The sequence below is a fragment of the Brienomyrus brachyistius genome, chromosome 9, assembly GCF_023856365.1.
Source record: "Brienomyrus brachyistius isolate T26 chromosome 9, BBRACH_0.4, whole genome shotgun sequence".
NCBI classification, from domain to species: domain Eukaryota; kingdom Metazoa; phylum Chordata; class Actinopteri; order Osteoglossiformes; family Mormyridae; genus Brienomyrus; species Brienomyrus brachyistius.
Window position 1 is genome coordinate 12,111,926 of NC_064541.1, and position 25,078 is coordinate 12,137,003.

The 25,078-nt window shown below is 48.2% G+C and overlaps 1 protein-coding gene across 5 annotated transcripts in view; it reads right to left on the bottom strand.

Annotated features, from left to right (window-relative positions):
• LOC125748234 (neurocalcin-delta) overlaps positions 1–24,341 on the bottom strand; it is a 43,711-nt gene extending 19,370 nt beyond the window's left edge. For 3 of the 5 annotated variants that reach the window (XM_049024145.1, XM_049024144.1, XM_049024146.1), the window contains exon 1: positions 24,161–24,341. The gene's annotated coding sequence lies outside the window, so the exon portion shown is untranslated. Of the gene's footprint in view, positions 1–4,722; positions 4,923–24,160 lie in introns of those variants that run through there. The other 2 variants (XM_049024148.1, XM_049024147.1) reach the window with 1 other exon arrangement.
• Between the last annotated feature and the right edge of the window lie 737 nt (positions 24,342–25,078).

Genomic DNA, 25,078 nt, shown 5'->3' on the forward strand with positions numbered 1-25,078 from the left:
ATCATGACGTGAGTCATAACTGTATATTACACAACAGTCCACCGCGCTGCCAACCCGCAAAGATCACTGCTCTGTCAGGCTGGTATACAGCAAGCGTGCCTTTTAGCGCTTCTGGAGCAGTGAGAGAGCCGGTTCCCTGTCGGCCAGGTGGACCGCGAAAGGAACCTGCGAACCGTACGCGGCAGAGGGAGCACGCTCCAGAACCGTCACCGCGACTGGATCTCAGGCGGCCCGGCGTTCCACATAGAAGCGCCCCCACGTACGCGAGTGACACGCGGCTCCGGCCCACCGCACACCGAAGACGTCTGCTGAATGAGCGACCTGCCCCACGAAGACACGTCTGAAGTAAAAGCACAGCCCGCGTGGCACAGAAGGAGCGAGCGAGTGGGAGGGGGGAAAGGAACATGTTCAGAGAGCCCAGGAGGGGTTCTCTGGACCAGTCTTGCATAAGGGCAGCACGTCTCCCGCAAAGTGAGGGAGTCGAGGGGCAGAACCGGCCCTCAGAACCAAGATTTCAGGATTCTGTTTGTGTACTTTGTTTTTCATCACTGTGTACAGACATTGCACCTTGTCCGTTTTGTGCAATACCTATGTTGGTCTGCGCTCCACATACCTTGCAGTTGCATACATAAGAATTTCACCAGGGATAAATGGTTCATTTAATCTAAAAGATAAATCGTTGACCGTTTCAGGGGTTTCACTGTGAGTCTAAAACGACGCCCTGCAGCCGAAGGCAAGACGCTCGAGGTATCGGGGTGTAACCGAGCACCTGAGTCTGATGTCATGTGACGGAAGCTCCCCGCTTCTCTTGTGAACTTTTACCCTTTGGACTTTTAATCGGCCTCGCTGATACTGTCAGGTGACCAACCTGAAACTGGTGTCAGCAGCGGAAAATGAAGATTATTACTCTAAAAAACGAACCTACCAACTGCTCTGTGTGCTGTGCAAATGGCTGCTAATCGTGCAGTACGTGTTTCAAGGATAAGAACTAAATTAACACAGTTACTGCCACTTTTAAAAGAACTACCTGAGATTCCAACTTCAAAGATTCATGGGATCACAGGTCTTATGGGGGGTGGGGGGGGGAGGTAAAGCAGGGACATTTAGGCCCGAGCCGCAGCTGGGGAGTTGGGGCCCAGGGATTCATACAGTGCCCCAGTAACACTTACTGTCAATGCGCTGTCCTCCTTCAGGGTGACCTACCTGCACCAAGAACCGGCCAGAACCCAGCCAACTGGGTCAACCCTGGACTGGCCACAAGGTGCACCATGGGATACCAGCTGGCAGAATGACGGTCTACAGGAGTCAGGAGAGATTCTATCACACCCACCCAGCGCTCTCCCTACCCCCACTTCTCCGGGTGCCTCCTCAAGAAGAAAACAAAAATGCGAAGACATTTCTGCTTCCTTGATCTCATTGGTTTATGGTCCAGAAGTAACCCCCAAAGCTGGAGGCCAACGCGTGACTGAAGTTTGGCAAGGATGCCGTCCAACCCGCTTCCTTCACATTCCCGGCCTATTTTTAGGCATCTTATTTTAACCGGGCTGCTCGTGGCTCTGTGACCTGCCCCTGCTCCATTATCCCTTATCCTGTCAATACTTCGGGTCGTGCGAAACTCTGCAGCTCGAGATGTGCGACACAAGGGAGGGTCGTCCTCTTTGTCCGCCGTCTTAGGCCATCCAAACACTCTTAGTTGGTCTCAGTAATTAAAAATAAACAAGAAACATTCTGTTAAAAGAATGTTTAAGGTACTAATGTTAAAAAAATAAACCAACCCCCCCCCCCCAAGTACCGACGCTGCTCGAAGCTGCCTAATGGAACTTTGGATGGATGAGATGGAGCAGGAAGAGAATGGAGGAGCTGGAGGAGGAAGAGCAGATCAGGCGGAAAAAGAGAGCAAAGAAGTTTAATTTCGAACAATAACAGCTATATATCAGTCATTTTTAGCCAATGTGCCATGATGCAGGGTGGGGGCGTCTCTCCTAGAGGATTTCTATCGCACTTGATCGGTTGAGTTGCAACCTCCGTCAACTTATTAATTCATTCGCAGCTGCAATTCAATGCAACTTATAGAGTCATTCTGGCGAAAGACGACAGAAAAAACACTGCGGAACACGCAGTGCGGAACACGCAGTGCATTACGCAGTGGGAGGGGCTGCCATGGAGACAGGTCTCAGTGGAGGCCGGCATCCCTGTCCGTCTGCTCCGTGCCTCGTTGGCGGCATGAACGCGTCGACATGCCGGCACGCCGAGCCTAGATACCCTCCTACACACGGTGCTTGTGGTCTCAGAAGCACAACTGCCCACCTGCCAAATCGGTGATGACAGGTCACAAAGCCTTTCTGCCCCGACTGCCCAGCAAGAGAGCACAGACTGCCATCAGGAATGACCCCTGACCCCTGACCACAGAGGCCATGTCAGTGCTTTGGGCTTTGTTAGAGACGACGATGAAAAGGAAGAGGAGCTATAGCAGTGGGACAGGAGAAGGCAGCAGCATTGTAAACCATGACCCTTGACCCTTGACCCTCTTTGTTACAGCAACAGAGAAAAGGTCAGTGAAGCATATGTCCACTAGCGAATAGAGGGGGCAAGAAAAATGACACAATTCACACAAAAAGGGAGTCACGATTCCTAAACAAGCTGGTTCTATAAAATACTGAACCTGGCCTCCACCCAGCGTACTTGCTTGGTGTTACTAAACACATTGTAAATTTATTAAATGTGTTTATGCAGCAAGAATTCATAGCTCATCTTTGCCTAAATATTTCAACTGTTTTCCATCCTAATCCAAACCAGAAGTCCCACTATCAGCCCCTAAAAGCTCCTGAGCCTAGTCACCACTCCGTCAATGTTGATTCAAGTTTTTAGCATCCCGTCCTCAAGCAAGTGTGTGACAAAAGCGTACAGACCGAATCTCATGCCAATAGCCGGCATTGCAATAACACTGGATGAGCAGCCGTCCAGCCCACATGCAGCAAACCCAACAGCGGGGACAGTCACACAGAAAGCAGGCCCCCGGAATGAGAACCGCGAATACAGAAACAGGCTTCTCGCTCTGCTCAGACGAGGATTCAGCCGGATGGTCTCTTCCTCCTCCAGCAGAGACGTGGGAGTGCATTTCCTGAGGGGAGGGGGGGAGGGGGGGGGGCTGCAGTTCCAGATCTGCTCCCTTTCATTAAGCTTAATCAAAAGCCATATTACAGAGACGACAGCGAGCCGGCGGAACGCGACCAGCGCCAGGCACCGCGGAGCCATTACAGCTTCATAAACAGGAAGGACGATGTTCCAGTGAGTCCGACCAGGGAGTCGCGAGGATGTCATTCTGTAAATGCTTACAGTGATGTGGCCTCAGGAAGCTGGGCGCCAATGCTGGGGATCGATAAACATCTCTATGCCTGAAGACCAATAATACAGCACACACAAAGGATGCAGATTAACACATAAACCCTCAGGGGCTGGACTGTAGCGACAAGTGACCTGATACGACACACACACACGCACACACTGAGCCCACTGCCCCATCACTCATAAGTTATACAGGATATTCATGAAAAACCAAGTAGGTACCATCAGGCCATTACTGGGTGTTACATATGGACCAACAGATACCAGAAGCTTGGTATATAACACTCTATAAAACACACCTGACACACCATAGCACTGGACCCACCACCCAGCCAGTGCCTCGGATCGAAGGATCCAATCGAATGGCAGGAGTGCACATGTCCCGGCCCACCTGTAGGTGTCACCGAGCCAATTTGCCCATCCTCTGCCCCTCACGTGTCATGACCAGACTCAGACTTTCCGCAAACTTGCTGAGCTATATGCACGCGTGCACATATACACGCTTCTGAGCAAAGCAGCATAAAGTGGAGGGTTCCCTTGATGTCCGCGGAAACAGAGGATTGAAACATTCCAGCACGCAGACGGGGATTTGCTCCCAGCCAGGGGCAACGTCCCCGACAGACAAACTTCTCACCAACTACCGGTGAGGCAGCAGGGCAAGTTTCTGCAGGAGAGAAAAAACTCATCCGATCTCCACACATAACACAGCACCCTTCGCAACCCCCCTCCCCCATCAATAATGGACTTTCCTTACAGACGGGGTCCCGCCAGGGGCCTCTCCTTTTGTGTGGGGGGCGCACACACAGCACGGCTCGGATTAGCATGCAGTTCACCCTCCACTTTGCGCCCCCCTCCCCATTCCACAGGCCTCCCTACAGCAGCTGCTCCCCGCAGCCTCGCCCCCCCCCGAGTCTGGTCCAAAGTTGCTGGGATTTCAGCCTTGAGACTGATTCAGCCTCCACTTCCTGCCTGATCTGTAGCAGGGGACTATCAGGGGGGTGGGAATGCAGAGCTCCGTCTGAGCCCAGCATGCGGCTACATCCCCACAGCCAAGCGGAGTCCTCCGGCGACCTGTGCAGACCCGGCAGGTGATAACGGCACGCTGGCCAAGCCACGGATCCCTGAAGCGGGGAACGCGAGGCTCCGCTCATCCATCCGCCACTAAATCAGCTTCGGCCGAAGCAGCCAGCGTCACACTCCGTCGCCTAGAAACCCTCATTTTCTTCCCTGGTGTTCGCCAGCGCTACTCAGACCCATAACGCCCGTAAGCTCCGCGAGTCGCTTTAAACAATTAGTTTATAAAGAAAAGGAAATGAGAAAGAAAAAACCCACCAATGAAGACCTCAAACTCACCAGCGCAGAACATGCAACGCTTACCTCGCCTTGCAAATGTAAGCCTCGTCTTTTGTTGCTGTTCTGTTGTTAGCAGCCCATAACCCGACGTCTCCCCGGTGGATCGCGGCGGCGCTGGTGCAGCAGGAGAGCGGAGGCAGCAGCTGCGAGCAAGAACTACAAACTCCACGAGATTTTCTCAGAAGCCTCTGGCAGCCCCAGCACCAAACTCTGCTTCACTGGATGACGTCAAAGCTCCCCCCCCCCCCCGCCTCCCTTGCCCATGGTCACATGGTCAGATGAAAAGCAAGAGCGAGCCCACGTTGCCGCGGCAACAGGAGCACTGCGCTGAAATGATTTCAATAGGTCATCTGTCACACTTCTGCACAGATAAAAAGTCCCAGACTTTTATAAACCAAATATATACAGCATGGCTCTTAGAGGCCCCCCCCGCACCTGCAATTAAATCGGGCTGACGAATAGGTCAGCGGCAGCTGTACAGAGCGAAGAATTCCAAACAGAAGCTGATGGAAGGAAAAGTCTGACTTCTGAAAAGATGAGGAGCGTGAGGCTGAACATGGGGTCAGAAGCTTTTGGGGGGTGGGGGGCGCAGTAAAAAAAAATGTAAAAACTAAAAAACAGGCCAAAATCCCACTACAGGGAATGAGCTCCATCTAGGAATGTCTGACACCTTGCCCCCCCATTACGGCATACCACATAACCCCAAAACCAAAGTTAGTAACGCAAAGACATAAAACAATATGGATGGACTGATTGGGGGGAGGGGGGATCCACTCATAATCTCTGCTCAATCTGCACCTGTCATGAACTAAACGGGGAAGAGCGTATTGCCCCCTGGGCCTTGCGAATGTACAGCAGTCCCAAGGAGAAACCTCACAAAAATGCAGGTGTTTATTACTTCGGGGACGTGACGCAAACCAGACATCCCTGCACAATAAAGTCACTGTGTGTCTGTCCCCGGGTGCGTGACGGAGAGTGATGAGCGGCACCTTGTAGCTCCAAGGTGCGGCTGTCAGGGAGGGCAGTCAACCATCAGGACCAAATTCCTCCAGAATGCTCGGAGCTTTAAACAGATGCGGCCGTATCAAAAGTCGCTGGATATGGGATTTTCTGACAAACCAAACAACAGGATGCGCATCAAAAGCCCTTAAATGTTCATTCGGCTCCTCAAACTGGAGCCCCCCAGAGTCCCGCCCCACAACATTCCGATGCTGGGGGGGTATGGTTGGGCCGGAGCTTAAGGACTATTGTCATGCCTCATTTGAATAGCATCTGGTGTCCTGGTAAACTGGGATTTGTGGGCCCAAGGCACCGTGCGACCTGCGGGGGCAGGGTGAATGCTGGCCTAGCTAGTGCTCAGCCCCGGGGGGAGGAGGGGAGCAGTGACAGCAATGTTTGTTCAAGGCCCTTAATAGGATAAACAGGAGACCGCAGCCCCTGTTGTGTGATGAATGAATTGCAGTGCGATCACTTATGAGCTTAGAAAAGTAAACAAGAGCTGCGAGACGCGGCTCAGGTGGGAGGGAACATTTAAAAGGAAGAGGGAGCTCGGAGATACATTTCTGCCCTGGGAGGCGGTGCTCCTTCTGAGGCACTAAGACAGGCCGCTTTCAAAAGCACAGCGCAATAATCAGCCATTTTAAATGATAAATGCAGACCCCCACTCAAGTTGAAGAGTTCTGCCTCACAGTTGTAAGGAGGTGAGGAGTACAGATGAGAGGGCGAGCGAGGCTTGTTTAAGTAACCTAACTTTGTGCTAAACATTCAAGGGGGGCTGAGCATGGACTGTGCAGCTCCTGGAACCCACACCAACTGTGGCCTTTCAGTAACAAAGACTGCCCTGGGTGACTAACAGCCAAGAGAGCTATAAAATACAGCAAGCCCCCCCCCCCAATTATGGGTTGCCCAATGGCTCTGTCTCTCGCAGGTTGCCAGGGTGATTTCAGCCAAAGCCTGCAGATGCCTTGACTCCTGCTCGAGTCCTGCTTCTCTTACACCCCCCCCATCACCATAACACTGATCAGCTAAATCCAGAAGATACTGGGCTATGGGCTTATGCCGTCCTACATATTAACAAACCACAAGCACGCTAACCCAATCGGGCCATGTTTTCAGGTCCGGCTAACCTCCATCTACCTGAAAAATCGGCCTGTTCTCGCCCACTTTCACAGGCTAAATCCCACCCTTCCAAACAAAAGGGGCACCTAGACCAGACACTTAACATAAGTATGTCAAATGGCTAATGATTGGGGGGGGGGGGGGCTGATTGCACACAGCCTCTCAAAGTAAACCAGCTGAAAGCAGTCAGTCCAAGGCTAAATTTAATACCAGCTAATTGGCCATCAGCAGCTCTTAAAGGAACTGCAGTTTAGGGCCTTTGCTCAAGAGCCCAGTGGTGACATCACTATGTCAGCCACAGGATTTGAACTGGCGGACTTCCGATCCCAGGCACAGCATCCTAACCCACTAAACCGAACACAAACACAGAACCACGGCATTCAGCTGCTCAAGTAATTAAATTTACCCGTTTTCTTTCACTTAAACATAGTTTCTCAAGTGCCCAAACTGAAGTTATGAGTGAAACTTGCTGGGATGCGAGTCGGTGCTGGTCACCCCGTGTCCTTAACTCCCACTCTGCTGTTGGCACCCCTACACGCTCACACTGATGGCAGCGTCTCTTAGCCTATGGTCGCCTCTTCTTGTCCAGAGAGGTAACCGCTGCGCCACACAGGGGGCTCTTGCTTTGATGTGTTCGTGAAGTGATGATGTGAGAGCACGCTGCTACCGCCACATCGCCGGGGGATCAAAGGGGCCATGGCGGCAGGGGGGCCCCTTGCAGGGGTCTGCAGGACAACCTCCCCCGCGGAGATGCAGACCAACCACAGCAGTGAAACTAAACCCCAGTGCACCACCAAATACAAATACAGATGTCACTCGTGCAGTATTTTCTTGACACATGTATTCACTCACTGCCCATTTTATTAGCGACACGATGATAGTGCCGAGTCGAACTCCCTTTTCCCCTTTGAGGTAATTCTTCATGGCATGGATTCAGCAAGGTGCTTCAAACTCTCCTCAGAGACTTCAGTCCAAGTAGACATGGTAGCAGCACGCAGTTGCTACACATTTGTAGGCTGTACCTTCATTCCGTCAATCTCCCGCTCCACCACATCCTGTAGGTGCTCTATTGGACTGAGATCTAGTCTGAAATAACAAGAGCTTTGTGGTGTGTTATCCTGCTAGAAGTAGCCATTAGAAGCTGGGTACACTCTTCTGGCCAGCAACAACACTCAGGTTATTGATGGCCAGTTGGTACTAAGGGGCCCAAAGCGTGCCAAGAAAATATTCCCCATACCAGCAGAACCCTGGATTGTCAATAAAAGGCAGGAGGAGACCATGCTTTGTTTAGGCCAAATTCTGACCCTTCCATATGAATGCTGCCAATGAACTCAAGACACATCTGACCAGACAATGTTTTTCCAATGTGTCACTGTCCAATTTTGGTGAGCCGGTGCCCACTGTAGCCCGTTTCCTGCTGGGGCACCAACAACCACGCCACGGTACTTAAGTCACCTTTCTTTCCCATTCTGGAGTTTGATGTGAAGATTAACTGAAGCTTCCTAGTTACTTATTAGTTGCAGCTGAACAGGTGTACCTAATAAAGAGGCCAAAGAATGTATTTTGATTTAATGCTTCCATATTGGATTTGCGCGCGCACACACACACACGAATTCCTATACTGGTATAAATGGTTAACTATCCAATTGCCCACACCCCAATCTTATTATTATCAAGAGATTATTAAATGTGACATAATTAACCAAGTATCACACTTGGGTGTATCATTACAGCATGGGGACAGTAGTGCATCAAAATCAAAGACTGATTGCTCCACACAATTCAGTTTGACCATGTGACCACAACTGAGAACCTCCAGCTTTACAGCAGTGTTTGGAAGCTCCTCGTTCACAGACTGAAACCTACTGTAAGAGGTCGTCTCAAGTACACGTCCCCTTGAGGTGTGGGGGTCATATGGCAGTCTGTCTGTGCATGACAAGGACAAAAGGCAGCTTGTGTTTGTGATAGTCTCAGGGGCTGCGAACCTTGGGAAAATACAGCAGGCCTCTGATTACGAACCTCAGCCCACCCCCTTCCCTCGGAGTCATGGGAACAAGGGGGCAGCAGCCGGCGTGGAGGGTTATCCAGTGTGCGACCACACAAACAGAGCTGAGGTCAGTGACACCACAAGTGAGCTAGGTGCCTTATAAAGGGGCGGACGGAGCACAATGCATGGTGTGTTTCTGGTGGCATGTGGTGGGATGACGGAGGGCTTCTCCAAAGGAATGGCATGAAAAGTCAGCGCGGGTCACGCGATTCCCCATCACCCAAGGTCACACTGTGCTTGTTTGTAATTTGTAATGGTAAGTCACAAAAGTAATAAACCCCACCCCTCCCAATGAAAATCATTAATCTAGAAGCTTAAGGACTGGCTGGGGTTGATGAACCCATGCATTACACCAGATGGACGGTCTCATGGGAGCAGCCTTGGTCTGGCCTACAGGGGGGCTCGTGAGATCCACTTCGGGGTGCTGGTTTGGGGGGGGGGGGTGTCCTGCTTAGAATCCTTTCGCACCAACCAAGCCAACGTAGCCACCATTTTGAGTTACCCTCCACAGGGAGCTCTGCATCAGGGCTGTGACCAGCAGACCTCTTTTTAAGGCCCTTTTTACACACGTCCTCGTATGGTAATCCCTGGAATGGGGAGCCACTGAGCCTAAAGCTTAACCCAATGACCAGAATGCCTGCAAAATTACATCATGGGGTAAAGCTCACTCACGGCACTGTGCCCAGATGACCATGTACGCCACTAACGAGACACAGAGGTGTATGAAAGAGGGGTGGGTTCATATACACAGGTGTCAAAAACCCACACCTTCAGCCCACAGTGATCACACGCTGTCACGAACGTCGGATGCAAGCGGGGTGACACATTAACACATGCGTCACTAAACTGGACGTCCAGCATGAACCTAGGCGGGGAGTCTCTGGGCATGCGACAGAACGGCTGAACGCCTCAACATGACCGACACTCACCCCCCCCCCAACACTCTTGGGTGTGTTTTCGAATTGAGAACTGCAGGAAACGCACATCTATTTCTGCCAGTAAATGGCATTTAACATCCTCACTGACCCCAGAAACAAGATGCTTTGAAAAGGAAAATTTAATTCCATGCTTATAATGTACAGAAGCACCGGGGTGTGTGTGTGTCACCATCCTCAATCCCGAGGACAGAAAGGAAAAAATAATTACTACAGTCCATCGATTGGGGGGACCTGCAGCTTATACAAAACCGCAGCAAGAGTTAAGCTAATTGGCATCTCTCTACTGTCAACAGTGTACGTGTTTGCGTGCCAGTGGCCTTGTGCACTTTGCTGTCTGGGCGCTGCATGCAGACATGCTGCGGAATAAACTTTATTTATTCAAATTGCTCAGCTGCATGCATGTATACACCAACAACACACTTCAAACCTGATTCCACATGAACTCAAAAACAGGAATGAAACCCCCTGAGATGTCAGTATTTAAAAAAACAACGTGCGGCGCTCGATTGTCAGTAGTGCACAGCGGAGGCAGGGCCTTCGCAGGACCAGCAGCTGAGTTACCCCCTAAACAAGGTCAGTGTTGATGTTTAATTCAGAAGAGATGCGACCGCCGCATTCCCTGCACCCGTCCATCCCTGTGTCTCCACCTGCCCCCATGCCAATTATCTACAGAACGATCAAGGCACATGGCACCACCTCAGCTGAAGTAACCACTTCACAGGATGGTGCTTTTAACCACAAGATAACTTTGGTAATCTCAAACTCCTGGTGTGTGTGGGGAGTGAAGTTTATCGAACCAGGACATTCGTTTCATCACACCAAAATCTGTTTCTCCCCTGATTTCTGGGCATGACCCACATCGCGACCCCATTTCAGCACAGCTCTGGCATCCTCTCGACCCCCGTGACCCTTGCTACTTGACTGGGGGGGGGGGGGGTGTAAATCTGGCTCCTGCTTGACTGTGTGACTAGAGTTTCAGGGACACAGGCCAGCCAATCAGGCGAAGGCAGCATCACTGCCCGCCTGAACACACAAAGTTCTTCCTATATTGTATATCAACACAAAAAGTCAGACGGCAGTGTTTCCCCTACCATTATATTAGAGGGGCGCTCCCCAACGGCACCTGCCACCCCCCCTTGAAGGTCAAGTTAAATTTATTTAATTTTATTTTCTATATAGCGCCAGATCACAACAGAAGTTTCCCATACAACAGGTCTATACATTGTCCTATTATTAAAGGAACTAAACAGCCTTATGCTATTTATCTTATTTACACAACAGCTTGTCATTCTTGTCTCCACACGGTCACGCGTTTACAGTTCTCTCCTGCTCTCTGTATCGCGCAGGGCGGCGATCCACACGAAGCAAAGCCTTAAGCGGACATGAGGTCCACCAATACCGTTACCGCGAAAGGCTTTTCGCAGCCCACTGTGCCAGCATCGAAACCGGGAGATGTGGAATCATATGGAATAATACATATGCTCGTTCACTGACAAGGGGGGACCACACTCATCACAAATACGTAAAGGGCAAGGGGGAGATCGATAGGATGGGTGGGGGGGGGGGGGGTACGTCTCGGGCCATGGCCACCTCCAGGGAATATGCAGCCACCCTTGTTGCCACTCCACATTAAAATAAAAATGAAATGGGATTTATTTTTTTTAATGGGACCATAGAAGAGACAGGCGCAGCCACCCCCGTAAATATAACTGCCCCCCCGATGGCCTCCCAAGTCACATTTTCCTGCAGGCGCCGTTTATGAAAATGACTATGACCCCTCAGAAGACCCCCCAGGTGTGTTTTCAGGGCCCTTGTTAAGGGTGTCATGGTTCTGTGTGTATATAAAGTCAAAATTGACAGCAAGACATGCAGTCCACACAGGATTATATGGCATACAACTTAAAACACATCAGGTTTGACACCAGACAGACTAAATAACTTCACTTAAAACAGATGCAAGACATGATACATGTTAAAGATAATTATTTCTTGATGGATTTTTCTTACAATAAATTTAAGGAAAGGTTGGATTTTTTCTCAATTTCTCAGTGTAACGTGAAGCTGCTTCGCCAAAAGGTGGATTTTTTTCTCACCCTTTTACAAATCTTTACAAGGGGGCCGATAACTGTGGAGGTCTCTCTGTACTAATCAAAGACAATTTCTGACCATCATCAACGATCTTCACAGGCTGAGAGTCAGAGGACTTTGCTCAAACCAGAAGTCAGGTAGGACGCTCTAGCATGCAGCCAAATGCCCCATGCTACCACAAGCAAGAAAATGCTTTACGCACCCTGGGGTGTGTATGTGTGACTGGACCCGTGTTGTGCCTGTCCTGTTTTTCTACTTTGAGCTCACAGAACGGACAGCAGTCGCCTTCTTTAATTAAAGCCTCCTGAGCCAAAAGGCACCTCGTTAGTACGGAACCCCGCCGTCACCGTGGCGACAGCAGCACAAAGCCCATTACCGAGTATCGTTTATTCCATTTCCTGCGGCTCCGCGAGACCCTCTTCTGCCTCCTCGGTAATAACAGGCGCGCGAGTCGGGCACCTGGTCAGCAGGGCTGGCCAGCATGCTTCTGAAAAGGCCGCGTGGCCCTGGTCATCACGGAAACCTCCAGAAGGTCAAAGACGGCGAGCAGAGGGAGGACCGCGACCACCCCACCCAATGCAAAAGCCAGCCAACCCCCAGGAACAGACAAATGTCCAAACGAATGGTTTTTATTCCCATCTTAGAAACTCAATGACCAATTTCGAACGCCCACTTCTACAGCAAGGACGCTACCGCCGACGTTACTCAAGAGTTACGGCTTCGACATTTTCATACAGCCCACAAGAGCCCGAGGCAAGGATGACGCAAATGATGCAAGGACAGTGTTCGAATGCTGCAAACGAATATGCAACAGAAACTATGATTAGGTTCGTTTTGTTGGCAAAGTCCCCCGCAGTCCAATGACAGCATTTCATAGAAATTCAGAGGAAAAAAAGCAATAGAGGGAGAGATACACCTCATAAATTAAAAGCATCATCTGCCTGTTGAATCACAGCGGAGAATGTCTGGTATTTGGTATTTGCACGTGGGCTCACTGTCACGGCTGTATCAAGGAGTGACGCAAATGCAAAAGCTACCACTGTGCCATCAGAAGCAGCACCAGCACCTCCATGCCGTTACCTACCTGCCCTCCGCACTGAGACTCAAAACTTAACATTTGGAGAGTGTGAATTGAGACTTCGCCAACTTGCTCGTTTGACTTCCTCTGCTGGACCCTGGAGGATGGGCTCCCCCTTTGAGTCTTTGGGTTTTTTTCCTTCTAGAGTGTTTTCCATTGCCAGTCACCTCTGGCTTGCTCAATGGGGGCTTTGGGCAGGTGTAATGTAAAACGCTTTGAGGCAAGGCATTGTTGTGAAAATGCGCTACATAAATAAAACTGAATTGAATGCAGGTGGCGTGATGAGAGCTGAGGATGGCGGACATGTTGCAGGGGCTTTTGGTGGCCATCTACATCTACACACCAGGGGCAGCCCAATTAGACCACCACCTTGCCTTTCCTCTGGTTCACCCATTACGACTTCAGCCCACTTTGCTCCATCTCCCCGGGCGAAATCCTGCCTCTTGCTTTGGTGCCATTCAGGTTCCGAGGCAAAATTGGCTTCGTCGTGGCAACAGCAGGTGTCGTCGTGGGTGCTCATTTTTCCCAACATGACAGAAACGCGATGGAAGGTGAAGATGCTCTCGCAATCCCCATTCGGCGTGCCGATGAAAAGGAAAGGAACAGGTGCGGTTGCACATGCATGTCCAGGTTTGCCAGGTACTCGTGCTTTTTTTCTGGAAGCTTTGATGATGCAAGGTGCTCAAAGGCATGTTCCAGGCAACGGTGTCGTGTGCCATCTGCCTGCCAGGTTCGGAAAGCCCAGTCACCTGGGGTAAAAGGTCACGCCATAAGGCCGTAGCCCAAGGACATGGGGAACTGTGTTGTCTGCTTTGGGGGGGGACCTTCAGCGAGGGCATAAGGCCAGGGAATCCAACCACGCTCCACTCCAACCCATCACTTAGGATCCTGGAGGACACTGAAATCTTACACGGGGAGTGATGACAGTGGATGTTTCAGTGTCTTCTGTGGGCCTTGCGTAATGCGATCCCCCTTACCAAGCTGTGTCATTTACCCGGCATAATTTCTTGGCTGTAGCTCTCAACATTCTCTCACACACACACGTACTAATAACTGCACTGCTATCAAGGTGTGTAGCAGGGCAACACCCTGTCTGTAATTAAAACTTGCCTGAACAGCTTAATCGGAAAGGTCCACATCTCCTTAGCGATCAGCCACCCCACCTGCTGCTGAGCGCATGATCCTATGCACATGCCTAGCAAGTCTGCCAAATGCCCTTTGTGTACTTCTGGGTGACCGAGGGGCTAAATTAAAAGACTAGGGGGCTACAAGTCCAACTTCACATCAGGTAGAGTTAGGATCTAAGGTACGAGGTGTAAACTGAGATTAGAATGAACAAACTCCAAGCTCTTATGGGTAAGGTACTCCGAGTGACCGGTCGTCCTTCGGCAAACACTTTCTGAGAGTGGTCTCCCTAAACACCATGGATCATGACACAGAATGTGCAGACGTAGTTGACTCTGTATCCATATCAGCAGGAACAACATCTGATATCCTTGCAGTCTTTCACACACGATAAACAAGGAGTTAAAATTCAGTCAAGTCACACTGTAGGACACAGAACTTAGATCATAGGCTGAATTCAGACACACTGTCAACAGGACCTATGTGTCTGGGTTTTACCCACCACAGCTGACAGAAATCATTTAACCACTCAAACACTCCTCCTCTAATTCAGTTTTTCCACTATTGCTTTGTTAGGTTCAGTGTCTGGGTATCAAACTGTCATCTTCAGAAATCAGGAGATAATGTACATGAGACTAGCTCTTTATCCGCTTTATAAACACAAAAAACTGCTATGCAAGAAGGGTTATGTTAGAATAATATAACCAAAAACTTAAACAAATCAGTCCAATATGCTTATCACATCCTAGAATTCTATTAATTCAGAATTGGGCTTCCCCACACTAAGCAAAGAAAATAAGGTGAATAATGTAGGAGAGGTCGCTTGGAACACTGGTTATGGGATCACACAGACAATTCATAAACAGGGATGCAATGTTCTCAAACATGAATCACATCCTCCTTGAATCAGAAGAGGAACTCAAAACACAGCATGATGACAATTAAATTGTCACTATTGTACAAGGCCAGAGACTGGTCAAATGAAGTGTGGGGGATGCCACGAAGCAAGATTTCTTGTGTAGCCAAAAAACTTGTCAAATTTACGGTAGTCTTGGCTAAATGTAAGCGAACACAGATAAAGTCCATTTAGCCCAGACTAGTTCAAATATAACAAATTATCCGGCTAAGCAGAAAATCCATCTATGTGGAACATCCCTCGGTCTCATATTAACTAGTCAACACAAGAATTGCTTGGATTTGTCTTAAGGTAGAACTATCTAAAGTCTGAGCTGGGGAGAGGTCATACTGGGTGGGGGGCTACTGGCGTGCTCTACTGAGAATTTCTCTCTTGCTCTGCCAAATTTACTGCGCACAACCCAGTAATAGGCAGCCACGACTAGTCTGTGAGGAGTCGTGTGCTGGGAGTGGTGATGCAGTACTGTTTTATAAGTAGGTTTTTCTTTGTATGACAAAGAGTCTGCTTAAAAGTGGAATGCTAAAAACCACAAAAGTCGCATAATCATCAAAAATGTTTTGCTTACTTCTTTTGCCCCCCGTTTTTTTTCTGAAAAACAGTGATTAACACCTCGGTAGGCCCAGAGCTTGGCAATGTACGCACCATCCCCTTGCCTCCACATCAGTTAAACAGAGATAATACACAAATGTCCCAGCATTTAATCACTCCGACAACATTTGGTGCATTTGACAAGAGCCTGGTCGTAACTACGTTGTGGGCTCTGAGTCACTTTGACGCGCACAGTCTGTAATAAATTGGAACGGACAAGAAGAGTTCAGGGAAGGCGTCGCGGAATACTCCGGGAATACTTACGCAAAACACAGCGACATTGACAGCCACGGCTCTTCACGCAGTTACTGTTCGCAAGGGCAAGACCCACAATGGGCCGACACAATGCCACGACATAAACCCACATGACACCTCCACCCACCCTCTGGTGATTTGTCCAGATGTAATATGAGAACGGTTTATCACCATAACAAACAGAACAAATTATACAGAAGTGTCCGTCTCTCTCTCTCTCTGTTTTTTTTAAACTTAGACTGTGCTTTGTTTCAGAGAACAAAGAAGGGTGGGCAGGCAACAAAAAAAACTGATAACAGAAACAGAAACTTTTAGGAGCGGAAATTAAAGTCCAGAAGAGCTTTTTTGGCAGTATGGGACGAGTCTTTGTCTCCTCGCCTCGTCCACACATACATACTCGACGACTCAAGAGGGAACAGCCGCAACACGCTTCTTGGCAGAAGATGGCGAACGCACAGATGTGTGATATAAACTTGAATTAAAAGATTAAAGATTACAGTTCATTAACAAGTGGCGCCAATGCCTGGGGCTAAGCTGCCAGGGTATCGTGGGTAATTAAGTACACCTAGCAGTGGCGCCCATCTTCACAAGTCACACGTCTCGTACCCACACAAAATTCGAGGTGTGGCGAGGAAAAATTCTCAAACTGCCCCGTCTTAGAAACCCGAGCGGGTGTCCCAAGAACCACCACACCCTGCTTGCGAAAATGGAAAATCTCCGAGCATGGCTTTAGGGTGCATGGCGGATGATCACGTCTGCTACCCATGAGTGACCCCGCCGCCCAAAACGCTGGCAGGAGGACGAGGAGCAATCCGTCTCGGGAACAAATTACCGTATCGTTTTCGTAGACTATTTCTGTGAGTGACATTTCTAGAACTTCCTAAGCAAGCTGTGAGTTCCTGAGTGTGTCACCCAGCATTCTTCGGATACCATGAAGTCCTCCTCTCCTTATCCAACATTTGACCAGCAAGCCGGCCAAGCGTTGGCTGCCCAGGAAAGCTCTGAGTGCAATACTGGCGCTGTAAGCATTATGCCAGCCAACAGCAGATTCATGGCACAACTTGGAGAGTACTCTTCCTTCAGGGCTAGGGTAAGGAGGTCAGTTTCAATGCAATCTCTTGCACAGTGTAAGCTGATGAGCATACAACATTCAATTCACTTGTTCTTTGCTCGTTAAATCGAGTTTTGTTTTCTCCTATCCTACGTAATCCCTCACAAATGCCGATTCTCATCACTGTAATCCATCGCCTAGTCACTGGTTCTGTTCACCATTCATCCCAGATCAACTGGTGCAGGAAAGAATCACAGGTCCAGCAGTCAGTCAGGCTAAATGCTATGGTTCCCTAATTCTGGTGGTCATCAGTAGACTGGTGATTTCCGGGAGTGCCCACTAACATTGGGCTGCCCACTCTCCCCAAGAGCCCTGACTCCTGGCTAAGCACTGAACAAGTGCCAATGCCAGAACAAATCTGATGGACCTACTCAAGATTTCCATGGGAGGGCGATAAGGACCAAACGCTACTTTGATATTTTTAAGCAGAAAAGTGACACAGAAGCCGCATGAGACATGTCAAAAACAATCATATACTATATATACTGTGAGAAACAGAATAGGGGAATTCAGCTCTATTATACATTACTTGATTTCCTGTAAATACAGGTAATTGTATTCTTTATTCCGAATAAAGAAAAGGTCTACAGGAAATTTCAGCTTGAAATTTTTGCTTTAATTTGCATAAGTCAGTGATTTCATCAGATTGGTCAACAAATGCTTCCGCTGCTTCTGCGTCTGCACTTGCCGCCTCACCGCTTATGCAGGCTGAATCTCCAACGATGCATATCTATAGGCAAAACATGTAGCCTTGGAGATTGCGACCGCTAGTTTGGTGAATACTGAGCAGCCGCAGGAACGAGACTGAGAAGGAGTGATGCGAGAGGAGATGCCTGATGCTGAGACGCCACATTGTCATTTCCACAACCAACATTCTCATGCAGCGTACGACAGCGACTGGTCTCATGTCCGAGTGGCCGTCACATAGGTAGGTCGTTAAGTAAGAAGTGTCTGTATATTGATATACCTAAAAAATTCTAAATTTACCGCCCAGACCTAGGCGAGGGAAAAAGTGGTTGATGGGGGGTGGTTGGGGGGCGTTGCCTATGCAGATAATCTGTAGTCACTCCCCAGGGAGAAAATGGCAATCAGCTTGTTTTAGGATGAACACCATTATTAAAAAATAAAAACAAATACAATAGACAATGTCTCAAATGCCCCCACATGACGCCAACCCTGTACCACACATTGCACAGGGTTCTCCTTTCATTTCAGACAGAATTATCCACTTGACAGATTAAGAATAGGGGGGGGGGCATCACCCTAGTTTCCATGGCTGGTCTTCCCCAGAACAGGTCCCCCAAGAGGAGAGGGAAACCTGTCACCACTTACCAAAAACAGCCAGGCATTGGGGTGCAGTGTGCCTTTGCATGAATCCGATACAACAGGAGGCTGCTACAAGAGAACCAAGCATTTTTTTTCCCCAGAAAGACAAGATAAATTCACCACTCGTGTTACGCAATCAGCCCCTACCCCTGGCTTGAAACGCCTGTGCGGCAGTGCTGTACTTTTGGCGGGTTAGGTGGGAGCCGGCTCTCTCTTGCTGCATCTCTCGCATAATTTACACTCTTACATCACTAAGGCAATATTTACATGACGCATTGAGAGATGACAGCTTGCCAAAGACGGGGGGGCTGGGGGAGCAGGGGGCAGGGGGGACATAGTAGGAGAACCGTGTGAACTAATGCCCGTCTCAAATGTTAACCGGCACAATTGGACCAACAGTCAGATAGCCATTCCCATTAAAACATAACATTATCCTTTCAGAAAAATGCTTTTCTCGGATCCCTTCAGAAGTTACACACTTGATTATCCAGTACATCCACCACGGTGAGAACATTTTTCCTTTTTTGCCTTGTGCTTCCGATCAAAAGGACAGATGATCACATGGCCCACAGTTAAATCACAAGTAGTGTTTTATAGCTCAGCCGACAACAGTCAGAGGTTTTACAGGCGTGTCTACTTTGCAGGGCTGAATTTCAGCGGACAAAGCTGCACAACCTCCTCAGACAAAAACCGACAACAACCCGACAGCCACAAATCCTTAACCACTACAAACCATCACCATTCTGACCCTTGTTCCATTTTCTTGAACAGCAATATTTAACTGACCACAAACCCTTGATAAAGAATTGAGAGAATAAATGGAGGGACATATGGAGGGAGCGTCGAAGAAAACAGATGGATGAAGAAATAAAAAAATGTTATAACTAATACTCTGGGTTCTCCGCCTCCAAGATGGCGTGTAATAGCGTAACATTTCCGTTAGTCAAATTACCCTATATGTAAATCAGACCTTCCCACTGAAAGAAAAATCTGTTTAAAAAATGTGATTACTACGCTTCAATCTTGGCAAATCCAACGGCAAGGATGTACATCAGAAAGACAAATGAGACGAGGTCACTTCCTTTCTCATCTCTCCAAGTCCTCGTCAAATGCAAATGAAAGGAAGCCGAGTTTATCTATGCAGCTGACCAGAACCTGCCGTTTCCTCCTCTCCTCCTCCTACCAGCACCCCTGCTGGTCTGATGATTGGCTGCTTGGGACGCACAGGGAGCCCTTTCACGCAGCCAGGTACAAGAAGCGCAACAGATCTTTGAAGGATGGCCAGCGAGCGTCTGTCTAATAACAAGTAGCTTCCCAGAATGCAGCGGGCGCAGGAACCATAAGGAACCCCGAGCTCAGAGAGGATCAGCAGGCCATGGGCTCCGATTCACAACACATACTGCCTTTAGGGCATCATTCTGTCACCACCATTTCTGACATTAACCAGTCCAGTGAAATATCCAGCTGTACTACAGGGAAGCACTGGAAAAACGGGAGGCTAAGCAGAAGCACGGTACCCTGTTAACCAACACAGTCGGTGCAAAATCGCACAGAAGCGCCACCATTTGGTTCCTTTAGCATCACCCATTAATCACGGCGAGTGAGTTACATTAGGTGCCAGCAGGCTTTCATAAACATGCATCTATCATCATGGCCTAGTGCAGTGAGGAAGCTGCTGGTGACTCGCCCTCCTGCTACCGAAGACGCCACCTACGGTTACTGCTTTACTCAACGACGTTACAGAGCAAACATTAGACCTCCCCGGGGAAACCCGAAAATATATATATAGCTACCAGTTCTCTGAGCTTAGCTTCTTTTACAAACCCATGTGGCCATGCCTCGTTCAATCAGTCTACCAGCCACATAGGCAGGGAGGGGTAGGAGTGCTTGAATTTTCCTTATACTTCCCACACATAAGAAAAAGGCAGCTGGATATGAAATAAAAACACAAGGACATTTAACTTGGATACAATGATTGGGTGTGATGGCACCTTCCAGAAATGTCAGGGGACATGATGACCCAGAGCCACACACACTCTGCAAACGGACCAAAACAGGTGACCGATACCATTTTTCTTTTGAGACCGATCACTGAACGAAGGAGGCGATGCCTTTCAGAAGCACGGCAGGTGGGCAAAGATCAGGGCAAACGCAGCGGCACCTCAGACAGCGAGGAAGGTCACAACATGCTGCGCTTAGTGTGAGAAGAGGTCTAGTCTACAAACCATCATACTATTCCACAGCCTAAAGACAAAAGATGGGTGGGGGGGGCGAAACTGAATAACTGCAAGAGAAAATTAAATAAAATAAAAAATCAAAAAGGTTCTTCCAAGAATGATAGCAATTAGAAATGCAGCGATTGATAGGCCTCAGACTGGAATTGACCAATTTTCAGTGCGTTCGGCCTGGACCGCAGACCGGCCGATCAGTTTCACGTTTTATCGATTCCGAACTGGTCTGCTTTGCACATGCACTACACTCACAGCCACACATTAACATGTAGTTAGCATGCAAGTTCTTCACTGGGTGAGAAGATGACACAAAGCTTGCAAAATGTACTGCATGTAAACCGTGGGGGAACAGAATATCCCGAATCTTACCCATCGTCAAATCAGGGCTTCCACAAGATACAGGAGGATTACAGTAGCGTGAGAAAACTGGCCAGTGAGCAACTTTATTCACAGTACAAGTCATCTGGGACCTATGACCCTTTGCCTCTTCGGTCAAAATAAAATCAATTTTTTTTAAATGACTGAACAGTTAGAGATAAACAGACAAAAAAATGCAATGAAGTCAAATCCAGTAATTGGGTCACATAATACATTCTGGCGACCTTTTCAGCGGAGATAAAAAGGAGAAGAAAAAGCGAAAGTCTGACACGCAACTGCTGGAAACCGTAAAAATGCCATGACGCCTGCGTCTTCCTCCTCCTTTAATGCCGGGCATGCATGCCATTTAAACAGTGAAAATGGGGAGCTCAGAGGCACTGGAGTGCCGGTGAGCGTGCAGAGAGCACCTCAGCTCTTCCAGATGCTAACTTGCGGCAGCTTGCGAGCATACAGAAAGCAGAACAGACACAACAGACGCAACAGGCTACTTTCAAAATTTTGTCTGTGGTCAACTTCAACCTTAAAAAAAAGAAAAAAAGAAAAAAAAACAATCAAACCTTATGCATCTTTTGATATTTGAGGGGAAGGGAACAAGGAACACTTGCATAATTTGAAATCATGCATACTGAGTGTGATGTAACGTTTGTGAAATCCATCATTCTCTGACATTCTGCTGTTTACATCTCACCGAATCTGCACAATACACAGTAAACAGCAAACTGACACAGGATATCGCCAAAGCGACGCCACCACATACAAACTAAAACCTGATCTCAACAGGAAAGCTTCAGAACCTCGGCTTTTAGATGTAAAACCCCAGAGGCTGCTCGGTAACTCAAACGATTTAGTCTGCTGAATTCTGCAGCAGGTTTCTGAAGGCCCACAGGATGTTGTCGAGGTTACAACAGAGGAGCTTGTATTTCCATTACAATGAAATGCCACCCCATGACATTCATTAATGCACACTGCACTGGCCTTGGGTGTTAAGGCATTGCCGAAATAAGTTTAAACACGCAAGTCCACGAAACAGAAGCTTGCATGAGTGTCACTTACAAGCACTTTACATTCAACAAGCCATACACCAAGCAACATGGATATGAGGCTTCATAGACAGTTACTCTGTACCCCATAACACACAGGAAGCTACATGCGGTTCTGACGACTCTGCAGGTGTTGTGTGAGAGCTTGGCATGGTTTTCACAATAGGTGTCTTCTGAAAAATTGGGAGGGGGGGGGGGGGCAGCCAAATTAACCTGGGTATTGGGCACCAGAAAGTTACCATCACATTCTCCCACCCCCCATAAACTGCAGCATGTTTTGATTTACAGAGAAAAATGATAAATTATAAAGCAACAGAAATTATGGCACAGGAGTCAATGGTGCCGTGACCTACAATCAAATTTTTATCCACCTTCCGGTTTGTTACCTACAGTGAAAAAAAAAATACTTATATACGCTTTTTGATTTAACTGAATAAGACATCTGCAGCTTGGGGGATAAGGAGGAAACAGCCGGAATCCTGTGGTGAAGCAAACCCACTTTCCCGGCCGGTGGCCGGCCAGCTTTCTGAACGTCATCTCTCGTATTGATTACGGTCATTCCATCCGTGGCAGCCTTCCCACTCTGACACCCGTGTTGTTTTGATCACTGCTCTTTAACTTGTCCTCCTGCTCCTTCTGTCCCTCCCAACTACGCAGCAAACAAACCCAGTTTTCTCTGGGACGCCTTATCTTCTCAAAATCCCCTGTCTCGCACGCTTAGGCTACTTCCCAGTAGTGCACAGTGCACACTGCCGTGCTCGTAGCTACCCAGAATTCCTTCCTCTGCCAGCTTCAACACTATGCCACACACAGCCCACGACTGTCAAAACAGAATCTGCTCCTTCTTCGTGAAACCGTCAGACTTTTGGCTGAAACACTACCTTCTCTGATGACATGGCTCTCCACCGAGTCGTTCCTTGGTTGGTATGTAACAGCGTGACCTTTAATAACGCTATGGTTTTCTGAGAAATACAGTTAACCTGCTCTGACCCATTTATAAACTCCAAAGTACTTCCTTTTACGTATATTTTATGACATTTTATGCACGCCACCCCAGTTGAGTAAGTCTAACAGCAGCATACCTTAAATAACAGAATGGTGTGACGCCAATGTGTAATGTTGTTAAACACTCCCATAAGCTCTGTATAAACCAGAACAAGGCAGATAATTCGGGTCCAATCCATTTGTTACAACCGAAGCTGCTCCTGCAGCACTGCTGAGCTTATAATACAAACACAGATGTCAACAACATGTGCCAGTTATTCACTGTGGCCAATGAGCAAATGTCAGGTCTTGAATTCTGCCCTGACGCTAACCCAAATGCTGGATCTGAGCAAACATCTCGGGCAAACTTCGTCGGGGGAACAAACACGTCGGGTGCGCGCATTTCGGCCCACGCGAGTAACGCAGCGCAGACTGCGGAATTAATGCGACTTAAACGGCAAACTAGGGGATGCTGCGAGGGTTTTGAACATGCGAAGAGCATCTGCTGTTATTTGCGACAGCTGCTTTTCACTGGCAACTGGAGAAGGATCGAGTCGGAATCCCGGCCCCGCAACCCAGGTCGCCGGGGCACGGTGCATGTTCACAGGTTCTCATTTCCGACTCCCATTCTGTGCAACATTTTATTAACGCACTTTTTCCTGCATCAGTTATAACGGCATGCAATGTACAACTTCATTTTAAAGCGGCCATTACCAGTCATTAACACCATTCTGTTGGAAATGTTTCACTTTCACTTTAAGCGGCGTAAAAACCTCTGTAAGCCACAGCGATTTTTTGTCCTCCCTTAACCAAGAGGTGGAAATCGCCGTGTGCATAAGGGAGCAGAGCGGCAGTGAGTGCCGTCTTGGAGCTGCTCGGATCCGTGGGCGTCTGCCGGGCAAGAGAGCTGCAGGGAAACGCCGCGACCCAAGCGCGCCGATAGATGCGACTTAAAAAGCGGGCACAGCCATAAAACAGACCGTGCTTAAAAACACACATCTTGCTCCCCCCGTACGCGGCGACGGCGGTATCACAGCCAGAACGGCGTGCTAAGAAAAACCTGTTGGATTCTGAACTTAATACACGACGCAAATGTTTTTCTTGCGCAAACAGTTAGCATCACAGCAATCCGGATAAAATGTGTATTTTAACATAAAAAAACTCAAGCTACATCGACAAGCTAACAAACCCAGCCGCTTCTATGGGAATAAGATATGCAGATGTTTTAAAATAACTTACTCTGTATGACTAGCCTCCTTCTTTCTTGCAGTAGTATCTCAGACAATTAATATCGCCGAAGTTTCTTTTTTTATTTAAAGTTATACATTTATATGATTTTGTATGTATATACGACCGCGTCAAGTCTAGCAGTTTCGCATAGCTACTTTGGAAATGTAACTTACTCCTGGTGACGTCACTCGTCGAGGGCGTGGCCGGGCGCGCGGAGGCCTGGCTGGCTGCAGACGAGGCGCGAGTTAGCGGCCGGGATACTTTTCGGGTTGCAAACCATCAATGAGCTCCTCAGTACTTTAGCATTTCCCCCTCTGCCCCCGCCGCTGTTCTCGCCAAATTTACAACACTAGATTCCTATTACACAAAAGTTGAATGCTCATTATATACCTTCCATAACCATTGACGAACGCCTGATAATCTAACACCAAGACAGAACTATGTAATGCTTTTGGCCTACAAGCATATGCTGTTCATATTCACAGCACAGCATAAATGACATATTTTTGGTACAGCACGATTTGCTCTTCATAATTTTATATTAAATTGTATTTTTAGGTTTTATAGTTTTTTAGTATAAATGAATACTTTGCAGTACATTCTGGTACATCAATGATTCATTTAACAACTTTTAAAAGAAATTAGATGTTATCAATGAATAATTACGCACCAGGAGGAGTGTCAGTTTTCAGAATACATTCCCAAAGCTGGACATCGCCATCCAGTGGTTGAAATTGGGTGTAAAATTATATAGCGTTCCATTCATGTAACTTTCTATGCTGTTTATAAGGTACAAGCATAAGAAAACCATAAGGCATGAGGCAGAAGAGACTCTTGATGTTCCATGCTCAGTGAAAACAGTTCAGATCTTGTATTAAGCACTGTGATATTATGATTACTGACACATGATTGCCTATGTTCTGCAAG